Consider the following 11,856-nt stretch of genomic DNA (forward strand, 5'->3'; position numbering starts at 1 on the left):
TCAGAGACATATGGGGAAGACAGGTTATAGATGGCCTTGTAGGTCAGTATTAGTAATTTGAACTGGATACGCTGAGGGAGTCGGAGCCAGTGAAGAGATTTGCAGAGGGGAGAAGCGGAGGAGTAGCGATGAGAGAGATGAATTAGTCGGGCGGCAGAGTTGAGGATGGACTGGAGAGGTGCGAGGGTGTTAGCAGGGAGACCACAGAAAAGGATGTTGCAGTAGTCGAGGCTGGAGATGATGAGGGCATGTACAAGCATTTTAGTAGAGTGAGGGTTGAGGAAAGGACGGATTCTGGAAATATTTTTGAGCTGGAGGCGACAGGAGGTGGAGAGAGCTTGGATGTGCGGTTTGAAGGACAGGGCAGAGTCAAGGGTTACTCTGAGGCAGCGGACCTCTGGTACGGGGGAAAGTGTGGTGTTGTCAATTGTTATAGAAAGGTTGGGTAAGGAAGATCTGTGAGATGGGGGAAAGATGATCAGTTCAGAATTGTCCACATTGAGTTTGAGGAAGCGAGAGGAGGAGGAGGATATGGCTGATAGACACTCTGGGATTCTGGAGAGCAGAGAGGTGAGGTCTGGGCCAGAGAGGTAGATCTGAGTATCATCGGCATAAAGGTGGTACTGGAATCCGTGGGACTTTATGAGTTGCCCCAGGCCAAGTGTGTAGATTGAGAAGAGTAGGGGTCCTAGAACAGAGCCTTGGGGGACTCCAACAGAGAGAGGGTGGGATGAGGAGGTAGTATGGGAGTGGGAGATGCTGAATGTGCGGTTGGAAAGGTATGAGGAGATCCAGGATAGGTCAAGGCCTTTGATTCCAAAGAAGGAGAGGATCTGTAGTAGGAGGCAGTGGTCAACTGTGTCGAAGGCAGAGGACAGGTCTAGAAGCAGGAGTATAGAGTATTGTCCGTTAGCTTTGGCTGTATGTAGGTCGTTGGTAATTTTGGTCAAGGCTGTCTCAGTGGAATGATGGGGGCGGAAGCCAGATTGTAGATTGTCAAAGAGCAAGTTAGATGAGAGGTGGGAGGAAAGTTCAGCGTGGACGTGCTGCTCCAGGAGTTTAGAAGCGAATGGGAGCAGCGATATTGGGCGATAGCTGGATGTGGCTGTTGGATCGAGGGTTGGCTTTTTAAGGATAGGCGTGATTGTGGCATGTTTGAAAGCAGAAGGGAAGGTACCAGAAGTTAGTGATAGGTTGAAGAGGGATACGATGCATTTCACACTTCAGCCTGCAGGACGCGATAGAGGTTTGTGTTACTGCACTGTAAGAAGTCAGGCATAATGTAGGGGAGATGGACGAGTCCTACTTTTTTTTGCAGTGGGATGTCCGGCACTTCAGAGCCACCACCATGGCGTGGGTAGCCATGCTCCATGGCGTGCCAACGACAGTTTTTACAGTAGGGATTTTTTTTTGTCAATGTGGGGCATACAGAAAAGTCACCAGTATAGATGGATAAAATCGAGGGGGCGACCCGTTATGCACCAACACCTTAGACAGACGGTGAAGTCAGTGCACATGGTGCAGAATGTCAGACGTCCAACCACTCCCTTTTTCGCTCGCAGCATAAACACTAGAAAAAACTGGTTGTTACTTGCTGCATTGACAATTCTCACGAGAACATTCTTGAAAGGTCAGGACTATGACCCTTATACTACTATATTTGCCGAATTTTAACAAATTGACATAAGCGAGATTCCGAGAAGTGTTTTATTACAGGGGAACAGTCTACTTCATCAATTCAGGATCCTATTAATCTATATTCACCTCCCGCAGTGGCACCGCTCCAAGGATGTCAGAGTCCATGTTCCTGGAGAGTGACGACTAGTTGGGTCACGTGCCAGCTGTGGACAATGAGTGACCACTTGTCAGAATGTCCGCTGCAATGAAATAGTAAAGGCTGCGGGTGACTAGTGGCCGCTCATTGACTACAGCCGCCACGTGACCCAGCAAGTCATCACTCTCCAGGAACAACAGTGCCGATGCGTGAAGAAGAGTAGAGATTGTTTTTATTTTGTGTCCTAAATTGATTAAGCTGGGGATGTCCAGTCCCTTTAAAAAGTGTTTCCATTTTTATAGGACAGGTCCCAGGTAATTCATATGACAATCATTACAAAAAAAACACTATAGAAACATAGGAGTATTAGTCGAAAATACATTAAAAAGTTTAAACTATATTAAACAAATATCAAGACAAAATTAAAAATATAAAGTAAAAGGAAAATGTCAGACAAAGGCATAAGCCACACAAGGGCCTTCCAAATATACAGCTAATTAGAGCACATAAGATCTGAATAAATAGTGGAGGTCCCTTGCGTGGCTTATGACTTCTCATTATATATATTTATTATTTAAGTTTTTGAATAAATCGTGGACCTGGCTTAATATGCTAAGTCAGCTTTGTTATGCCATCCCTAGCGTAATCTCAAAGCTCTTTAGCATAGATGTATGATGTGGCACAACTGTAGATTGGTGCTCAAAGCAGGGTTCCAGACCTTAAAATGTATTTGAATGAAACTTGGCACTCAACGGATGTGTGGGCAAGAATTTAATGTGGTCCAAACATAGTACAACAATGAAAACGTTTCGGTTGAAACACGACCTTCATCCGTGTACTAAAATGAAAAGAATTACAGAACAACAATAACTAAATATAAAGTACATGGACGGGCATAATTTCTTTTAGCTATTGTTATACTGTATTTCTCTTCATTTTAGTTGTTGTACTATGTTTGGACCACATCCGTTGAGTGCCAAGTTTCATTCTGCTATATCTCAGAGATCTATAACCATCTGATCTCACCTCAATCCCCCTATAAACCAACCTTTATATATCCCTGGGAAAAAGAATTAAATATTTTGTTATCGGAAGATGAAATAGATTCTATCTTATCTAACTCTCGGTTTCGCCAAATGTTCCTTATTGCAAGAAAACTCAAAATGTTGTCCAGGTGGGGTACAGGACCCCTGAACTCCTGTACCATTTTGGTCTAACAGATTCGGACCTATCATACCAGGATAGGGATTGGGGCCAATCATACCAGGATAAGGATGGGGTCTTGAATACCAGGACAGAGATGGGGCCCTGCATACCAGGATAAGGATGGGGTCTTGGATACCAGGATAGGGATTGGGGCCAATCATACCAGGATAAGGATGGGGTCTTGAATACCAGGACAGAGATGGGGGCCCCACATACCAGGATAAGGGTGGGGTCTTGGATACCAGGATAGGGATTGGGGCCAATCATACCAGGATAAGGATGGGGTCTTGAATACCAGGACAGAGATGGGGCCCTGCATACCAGGATAAGGATGCGGTCTTGGATACCAGGATAGGGATTGGGGCCAATCATACCAGGATAAGGATGGGGTCCCCACATACCAGGATAAGGATGGGGTCTTGGATACCAGGATAGGGATTGGGGCCAATCATACCAGGATAAGGATGGGGTCTTGAATACCAGGACAGAGATGGTGGCCCTACATACCAGGATAAGGATGGGGTCTTGGATACCAGGATAGGGATTGGGGCCAATCATACCAGGATAAGGATGGGGTCTTGAATACCAGGACAGAGATGGGGGCCCTACATACCAGGATAAGGATGGGGTCTTGGATACCAGGATAGGGATTGGGGCCAATCATACCAGGATAAGGATGGGGTCTTGGATACCAGGATAGGGATTGGGGCCAATCATACCAGGATAAGGATGGGGTCTTGAATACCAGGATAGGGATTGGGGCCCATCATACCAGGATAAGGATGGGGCCATGTATATAAGGATAGAGATAAGGGAGCCATGCATACCAGGATGGGAGATATTAAGTATAGAACTGACCACATTTTTTGCTTCAGTTTTGTTTTTCTAATTTCTTCCTCTAAAACCTAGGTGCGTCAGATTCCAGGTTCTCGGTTCTCTTCTCTCTGCTGTTATTATAGGCACTATTGAAGTCTTACACTGATCTCACTTGATACTCCTTTTCTGTTCTGATACAGCCCAATATATCCTGGATATGGTTAGGTCCCTTTTCTAGGCACTCTTTTTTTGTTGTTTAGTAGTCATAGTTATTCGTTTTCCAATTTTCCTGAAACCTTGTCTCAAAATGTTTTAAGCACCTTAGGGTGCCTCTTGTGGCATCGCATGTTATCATTATTCCATTGTATCTCATGACTTGTCACAGTTGTGTAATTTTTTTTGCTAAAATGTTTAAATAAAGAGTTAAAAAGACGTGAATAAATAATCCATGTGTAATATAGTCAAAAATTCATAGCCAAGGGTACGGATTGATGAAATTAATATAAATATATTGTGGAATGAAATCCTACACATAAAATACCAAAATCTCATATACATTATTAGAGTGCCGCACCTTAGCATTTGATCCGCCGATACGTTCTCACCTATGTATTTGTAATAATGTATGAGATTTTCTTATTATCATTTTGTGTGTAGGATTTCATTCCACAACATATTTTATATTAATTTCATCAATCCATACCCTTGAATATGAATTATTGACTATATTACATTTATTAAGATTTTTTTATGCGCATTATGAGTTCTCATTATGATTTAAAAAGAGAAACGCAGTAGTTTGACAATAAATGGCTTCACCAAACCGCTAACCATGAGTGGGGAAAAAGTTTTGATATTATCATTCATATTCTCTGAAAAAAGGCCAAGAAAGGAGAAATTCTGCTGGGGTATGTAAACTTTTGAGCACAACTGTATATAAAAAAAATGTATATATATTTTAATTTTATCTTAATAAAATTAATTAAAATTATCTTAATAATTAATAAAGTGAAAAACCTTGTTATGTACCTTTTAGCTAGTACTCTTATGTTTCTATAGGTTCTTGATCATAATGGGAGAGCCTTTAATGTTGGCCTATTAAGTATTTTTTTCCAAGATATACTGAAGGGAGTGTATCACCAGGTACGGGAGAAAGATGTCCTAAGGACACCTTTCTCCCGTACCTGGTGACCCTACTCCCTTCAGTATATCTTGAAAAAGACTATGATGTGCCAAAATGTCGAATTAACACATATCTGATTATCTAGTCCCGCCTAAAGTTCAATAAATTTCACTTTTTTGAGTGCCGATGTCTGCTATTTATTCTAGTTCCCCGTATTGGTCAGCAGTGCAGGTCCCCGCAGTCGGACCTCCACCGATCTACAGCTCTGGCAAAAATTAAGAGAGGACTGCACAGTTTTATAAAAATCAGCTTCTCTACATGTTTGGCAGCCATTCCATTCCAGTGTCAGTTGAACGCCAACCAGAGTACACCTCATTCTACTTAATGTGCGTCTGATTAGGTGATCACCTGAAGAAAATCTTATTTAACGAAGGAAAGTATAAAAAAAAAATCCCTGCTGTGGTGTTCACAATCCTCTTGCACTAGGACAAGCTGGATGGCAAAACAAGTGCTAGTAATATCCCAAAAGTAATAGGAATGAAAAAATAACTTTTAACCATGCCAAAGGAGCTGAAGAGAAAAGTCTTGAGTGAGGAAAAGAAGGGCTCAATTCTGGCTTTACTAGCAGAAGGATACAGTGAGCGTCATGTTGCCTCCATCCTTAAAATTTCTAAGACGGCAGTCCATTACAACAAGGTCAAGCAGCAAACATTGGGGACAACAAAGCTACAGACCGACAGGGATGACCGTCATCTTATTCGAATGTCACTCAGCAACCGCAGGATGACATCAAGTGACCTACAAAAGGAATGGCAAAGTTCGTAACAGGCTCCTAGAGGCAGGGCTCAAGTCATGTAAAGCAAGAAAAAAGCCTTTTATCAATGAGAAGCAAAGGAGAGCCAGGCTGAAGTTTGCCAAAGACCATAAGGATTGGACCATAGAGGACTGGAGTAAGGTAATCTTCTCTGATGAGTCTAATTTTCAGCTTTGCCCAACACCTGGTCATCTAATGGTTAGACGGAGATCTGGAGAGGCGTACAAGCCACAGTGTCTTGCACCCACTGTGAAATTTGGTGGAGGATCAGTGATGATCTGGGGATGCTTCAGCAAGGCTGGAATTGAGCAGGTTAATCTTTGCGACGGACGTATGAATCAAGCCGCATACAAGGTTATCCTGGAAAAACAGTTGATTCCTTCTGCTCAGGCAATGTTTCCCCAACTCTGAGGATGGTTTTTCCAGCAGGACAATGCACCATGCCACACAGCTAGGTCATCAATGTGTGGATGAAGGACCACCACATCAAATCCCTGTCATGGCCAGCCCAATCTCCAGACCTGAACCCCATTGAAAACCTCTGGAATGTAAAGAAGAGGAAGATGGATAGTCACAAGCCATCAAAATGTAATCAAGAGGAAGATGGATAGTCACAAGCCATCAAACAAAGAACTGCTTACATTTTTGTACCAGGAGTGGCATAAGGTCACCCAAAAGCAGTGTGACAGACTGGTGGCAAGAGTGCCAAGACACATGAAAGCTGTGACTACAAATCATGGTTATTCCACAAAATACTGATTTCTGAACTCTTCCTGAGTTAAAACATTAGTAATGTTGTTTCTAAATGATTATGAACTTGTTTTCTTAGCATTATTTGAGGTCTGCAAGCACTGTAATTTTTTGTTCTTTTGACCATTTCTCATTTTCTGAAAATAAATACAAAATTTAGTGCTTGGAAATTCGGAGACATGTTGTCAGTAGTTTATAGAATAAAAGAGCAATTTACATTTTACTCAAAAATATACCTATAAAGAGAAAAATCAGACAAACTGAAAATGTTGCCATGGTCTCTTTATTTTTGCAAGAGTTGTATATGCCATCACCAATCCTATGGACAAGTGATACATTTTCTTCAGCGGACAAATCCTATAAAGAGCTTCAATGCAAACTGACAGCTTGAGACATATCGTACGAACCAAGGCTCTGGTGATTACACAGATAGGTCATATGAGGAATAGAAGACCTGCAGAAGGAGGAAGACGAGGGTGTGAGGACATTTGCATTACACAGTCAGTGGTATGACAAAAGACAGGCCCGGGGGGACAATATATCAGAACTCAGGCTGGAGAGCAGATATCAGCTTGATTATTTATCTTCCTAGAACTTATCCAGAAGTGACAGACAAGCAACTTTTTTTTTAGTTGTTTTTGAAAACAAAAAAACTGCCCTTCTCTTATCCTCCCGGGATCCAACGTGACGTCTCATCCAATGCTCCAGTGGCGGCTACATGTCAACAGCACTGCAGCCAATCACTGAGCCATTTACCAATTTAGACCACTCAAGTGGTTGAGCTCACGGATTGTCTGCAGTGCCACCGCTGCTGCCGATCAACAAAGACCGGAGCAGTGTGGAAGGCAAAGCTGGACCTGGGCGAGAAAGTACAGTGCAGGGTTTTTTGGTTTGTTTTTTTACAATCACTGAGCCTTTGGGATAAAGATGGTTGAAAACAGACAGAAGAGATGAGTGCTGGTAAATGACAAGAAAAATATTCAGGATTGAGAGTCCTCAGTAGTTGATACCTTTTAATGGCTAACTGAAAAGATGGTAACACATTGCAAGCTTTCCAGACTACTCAGGTCTCTTCATCAGGCATAGACTAATACAAAATCTGAAGTCACATATTTATGCACAATACAGCCTAGAAAAAATGCAATAGATAAGACAAGTGACGTGAAGCAGAACTATCAATATGGGAGAGGGAGAAACATAAATATAAACATTGGACCAGTTCATAGATAAGGAGTCCGGATGTTTTATGGTTCTCTGATTGGGGTCTAGTTCTGTGTTGCCCCGCAAGGTTTTAAAAGGAAATTCCTTAATTGATGTAAAAAGACATAAATCTATGCGACACATTCAATCCAGCACTGAGAGTGTCAAAGTTCGTCATAAATATGACAACGCATCTTTACTTGTTTTTAATTAAGAAAAAAGTATATAAAAGACTTGCTAATATTTTTGTTAGGGGGTCCACCATGAACTTTATGGCCACTAAAGTACCGTAATCCCAAAGCCAAGTGGGCTCATAATATACAAGTGCAAACATGTATTTGTGGCCACATATACACTGCCATAGGAATGATCATTCAGCTCACAATCTCCCCCCCATATACAGGAATGCTCGGCTTTGCGCTCCCGTTTTCTCCGTGATTGATCCACTGCCAGATCTGCTCATCTCTCCACCGAACGAAAAGATGGGGAAACTGAATTCTAAATGCCCCATCTTTGTTTCCTGACAGATCAGGAGGCCCCATACAAACTAGATGGTTGGCCGATCCCCCTGACCACTGGGCTCGCCTGCAATTACAGCTGAAAGCTGGGGGAGCGTCACCCAACGTTCACTGCGTCATCAATAGCTCTTCCTACCGCGAGGGATTGTCCAATAACCCTAGCTTTCTAATTAACAGTGGTATGAGACCACTCTAATTAATGGAATGCCAACATTCCCCTTCCTCCATTCCACAGACATCTCCTATCAGGGGAGAGTCCGTTCACCTCCATACGCATTAGTTGGTGGCTGGTGGCTTCTCTTAAAACGCTGAGTTCATCCAAATCTTTATTCCATGAGCCCCCACAATGACAGGGATGGGGGTCCCCTGTATGAAGCAGTACTGCAATGCATGTCAGGAGCTCCATCGGCAGGATTGGTGGTCACACACGCGCAGCACTGCTCCTATAGACCCAAATCAAAAAAGTGGTCTCAGATGTAGTCTATCACTTCATTCACAAGGGGAAACAGGACCCCCATTCTCGGAATCCAACACCAAACTGTGGAAATGTTGTACGTAGTTTGTTCAATAACCCCTTTAAACTTGTATCATATATACAGTACATTATGTACAGTGCCTTGAAAAATTCTTCATAGCCCATGAACTTTTCCACATTTTTTTCAAGGCCACAAAAGTGAATGTATTTTATTAGGATTTTATGTGATATACCAACACTAAGTAGCAAGTATTTGTGACGGATTCATGGTTTTCTAAATAGATTCAAAATATAAATCTGAAATCTGTGATGAGCATTTGTATTCAGCCCCCCTGTAGTCTGATGCCCCTAAATAATATCCGGAGTTACCAATCACCTCCAGAAGTCACATGATTAGTAAATTGACTCCACTTGTGTGTAATATATTCTCAGTGTAACTACAGCAGTTCTGTGTTAATGTCTCAGAGGTTTGTGTGAGAACACCAGGGATAAAACAGCATGAAAGCCAAGGAACACACCAGACAGGTCAGGGATAAAGTGGTTATACAAAAAAAAAAAAAAAGCCCAAGCACAGAACAGCTCAAATTCAATCCATCATCCAAAAATGGAAGCAGTACGGCACAAATGTAAACTCACTAAGACATGGCCGACCACTTACACTGACATCCTGCAAGAACACCACTAACTAAAGAAGCAGCCAAAACGCCCATGGTTACTGTGTAGGAGCTGCAGAGATCCACAAGCTCAGGAGGGAGAATCTGTCCATAGGCCACGTTCACACGTTCAGTATTTGCAAGCCAAAGTCAGGAGTGGAACAATCAGAGGAAACGTATGATTGAAACAGGTCACCACTAGTGATGAGCGAGTATACTCGTTGCTCGGGTGATCTCCGAATATTTTGGCATGCTCGGAGATTTAGTGTTTGTCGACGCAAATATAAATCCAAAGGGAAAAAAAAAAAAAAAAAAAAAAAAAAAAAAAAAAAGAGAACAGTGCTGGATCCTTGAATTAAAAATATCCTGGTTTATAATTCCCGAAGAAGCAGTGCAAAACGCGCGTCGGGGCAGAGGAACGCCCGGGATACCCACGTGCACACCACATGTATTATATGCCCTATTGCTGTTACATTTTATACATTTGATTTGCCAGTAGTGCGGCTTATGTTTACACCATTAGCAGCCCCTCAGTAAACTGCAGTACCTAGGATTTTGCATCTTTCATTGCCTATATGTGGCATGTAATGATTACTGCCCATAGTAACACAGATTCATCCTTTTGTGACTGCTATTTGTTTCCTGTCTATTTCCTACAGTCTGCTGCTTTACTTGGCCATATCTTCTGGTTATCACTATATTGAGTATATTGATGATTTATATACAAATTTTCCAGCCCTGTATTTTTCTCAGGATTTATTGTATATCGCTTCGCATTAGGTTGCTATTTTTGAATAGCTTGTCTTACATGGCACCCTATGGCATTTTGTCCCTTTTTTAATGACTTAGCACCTTGCTTTTAATACTTTTTAATATAGTTACATCAATAAAATTACTTTTAATTATTAAGTACCTTGTGTTACTAGTGCATTAATTTCTCTTTGGTTATTTTGTGAATAACGTACGGTAGTATTTAAGGGTTACATTAACCCAAACATGGTATGGATTTACTGTTGGACATCATTGTGTGATTATTTTATGGAATAGTGTCAAGAAGAAAACATTTTTGAAACCATTCCCACTATCAAATATGGTGATGGCAGCATCCTGCTGTGGGGAGGCTTTTCTTCCGCAGGGGCAGGGAAGTTGGTTAGAGTTGATGGAGCTAAATACAGGGCAAACCTAAAGGAAAACCTCTTAGATGTTGCAAAAGGTTTGAGACTGGGGCATAGGTTCACCTTCCAGCAGGACAATGACCCTAAACATCCTGCCAGAGCTATAATGAATGGTTTAGATGAGCGTTCCCCAACTCCTGTCCTAAAGAGCCACCAATAGGTGATGTTTGAAGGATTTCCGTAGTATTGCACAGGTGATGGAATTCTTGCCTTTCCAAGTGATGCAGTTATCACTTGTGCAATACTAAGGAAGTCCTGAACACATGAGGGGGGTCGTAAGGACTGGAGTTAGGGAACACTGGTTTAGATGAAAGCCTCTTCCTTTGTGTGAACGGATCAGTCACTATCCAGACCAAAAATCCCATTGAGAATCTGTGAAAAAGAAGAATGGGCTAAAAGATCATCCTCTAGATATGCAAAACTGGTAGAGACAGACCCCAAAAGACTTGCTTCAGTAACTGCAGCGAAAGGTGGTTGTACGTAGTATTGGCTCGGGAAGGGGTCTGAATACAAATGTACATCACAATTTTGTATTTATATTTTTTAAACAATTAGAAAACCATGTATCATTTCCTTTACACGTCACAAATACCTTCTACTTTGCGTTGGAATATCACATAAAATCCCAATAAAATACTTACAAGTTTGTGGGCATCAGTGAAAAAAATGTGGAAAGGTTCGCAGGGAATACGTTGTACATGGCTGCAGACCTCTCTCTGCCCTACCTGCTGCACACAGAGTATGTAGGACATGCAGACGTCATAAACGGACCAGCACCGGTGATGCTGCACGTCGTCTTTTCTTTTCCTGTTCCTCATCACCCCCCCCCCAAACTACAACATTGCACCCAATATCCACGCAGCGCCATACGTCACAAACGGAGGTTAGGTCTAAGATCAGGATTAATGCTGGATCCACAGACATCTGCTGCATCTAAGCCCATCATGTACAATACTGTGTGTCTAAGCCTATTCTGCATGGCATAGTCATTATACACTGGGGTACAGACCTTCTTCAGCGCAGCAGCTGCCCAGAGTCTCTCTCCAATGTGATCTGCGGCCGGTGATGTGGGAAAATTAGTTCTGAAATGAACCCCCTCCTCCCACTTGTCATCCTCGAGACATGTCCTAGATTTCCCCACCTCCCCCTCAGGCTGTTAGCTGCAGAGCAATAATTATCTCTGTGCAAAACTTTCAAACAGATCTTGGCGCACACATAAGGCGCACACATGTTATACCCCAAACCAGTCCCCAACACACAATTAACACAAAAAAAGGCAAAGCCAACGTGGCACAATATGTGTCAAAAAACAAATCCAGTGATGGAGCCATTGTGACCGTGGAATGGACACG

At 42.2% G+C, this 11,856-nt stretch overlaps 1 protein-coding gene across 1 annotated transcript in view; it reads right to left on the reverse strand.

Moving 5' to 3' along the window:
* The window catches only part of DHPS (deoxyhypusine synthase), a 56,682-nt gene extending 45,086 nt beyond the window's left edge, over positions 1-11,596 (reverse strand). The window contains exon 1 of the mRNA XM_073587398.1: positions 11,514-11,596. The gene's annotated coding sequence lies outside the window, so the exon portion shown is untranslated. The remainder of the gene's footprint in view (positions 1-11,513) is intronic.
* Positions 11,597-11,856: the final 260 nt, after the last annotated feature.

This window comes from Dendrobates tinctorius, unplaced genomic scaffold (assembly GCF_039654945.1).
Source record: "Dendrobates tinctorius isolate UK_male_01 unplaced genomic scaffold, ASM3965494v1 ptg000099l, whole genome shotgun sequence".
Taxonomy (NCBI): Eukaryota; Metazoa; Chordata; class Amphibia; order Anura; family Dendrobatidae; genus Dendrobates; species Dendrobates tinctorius.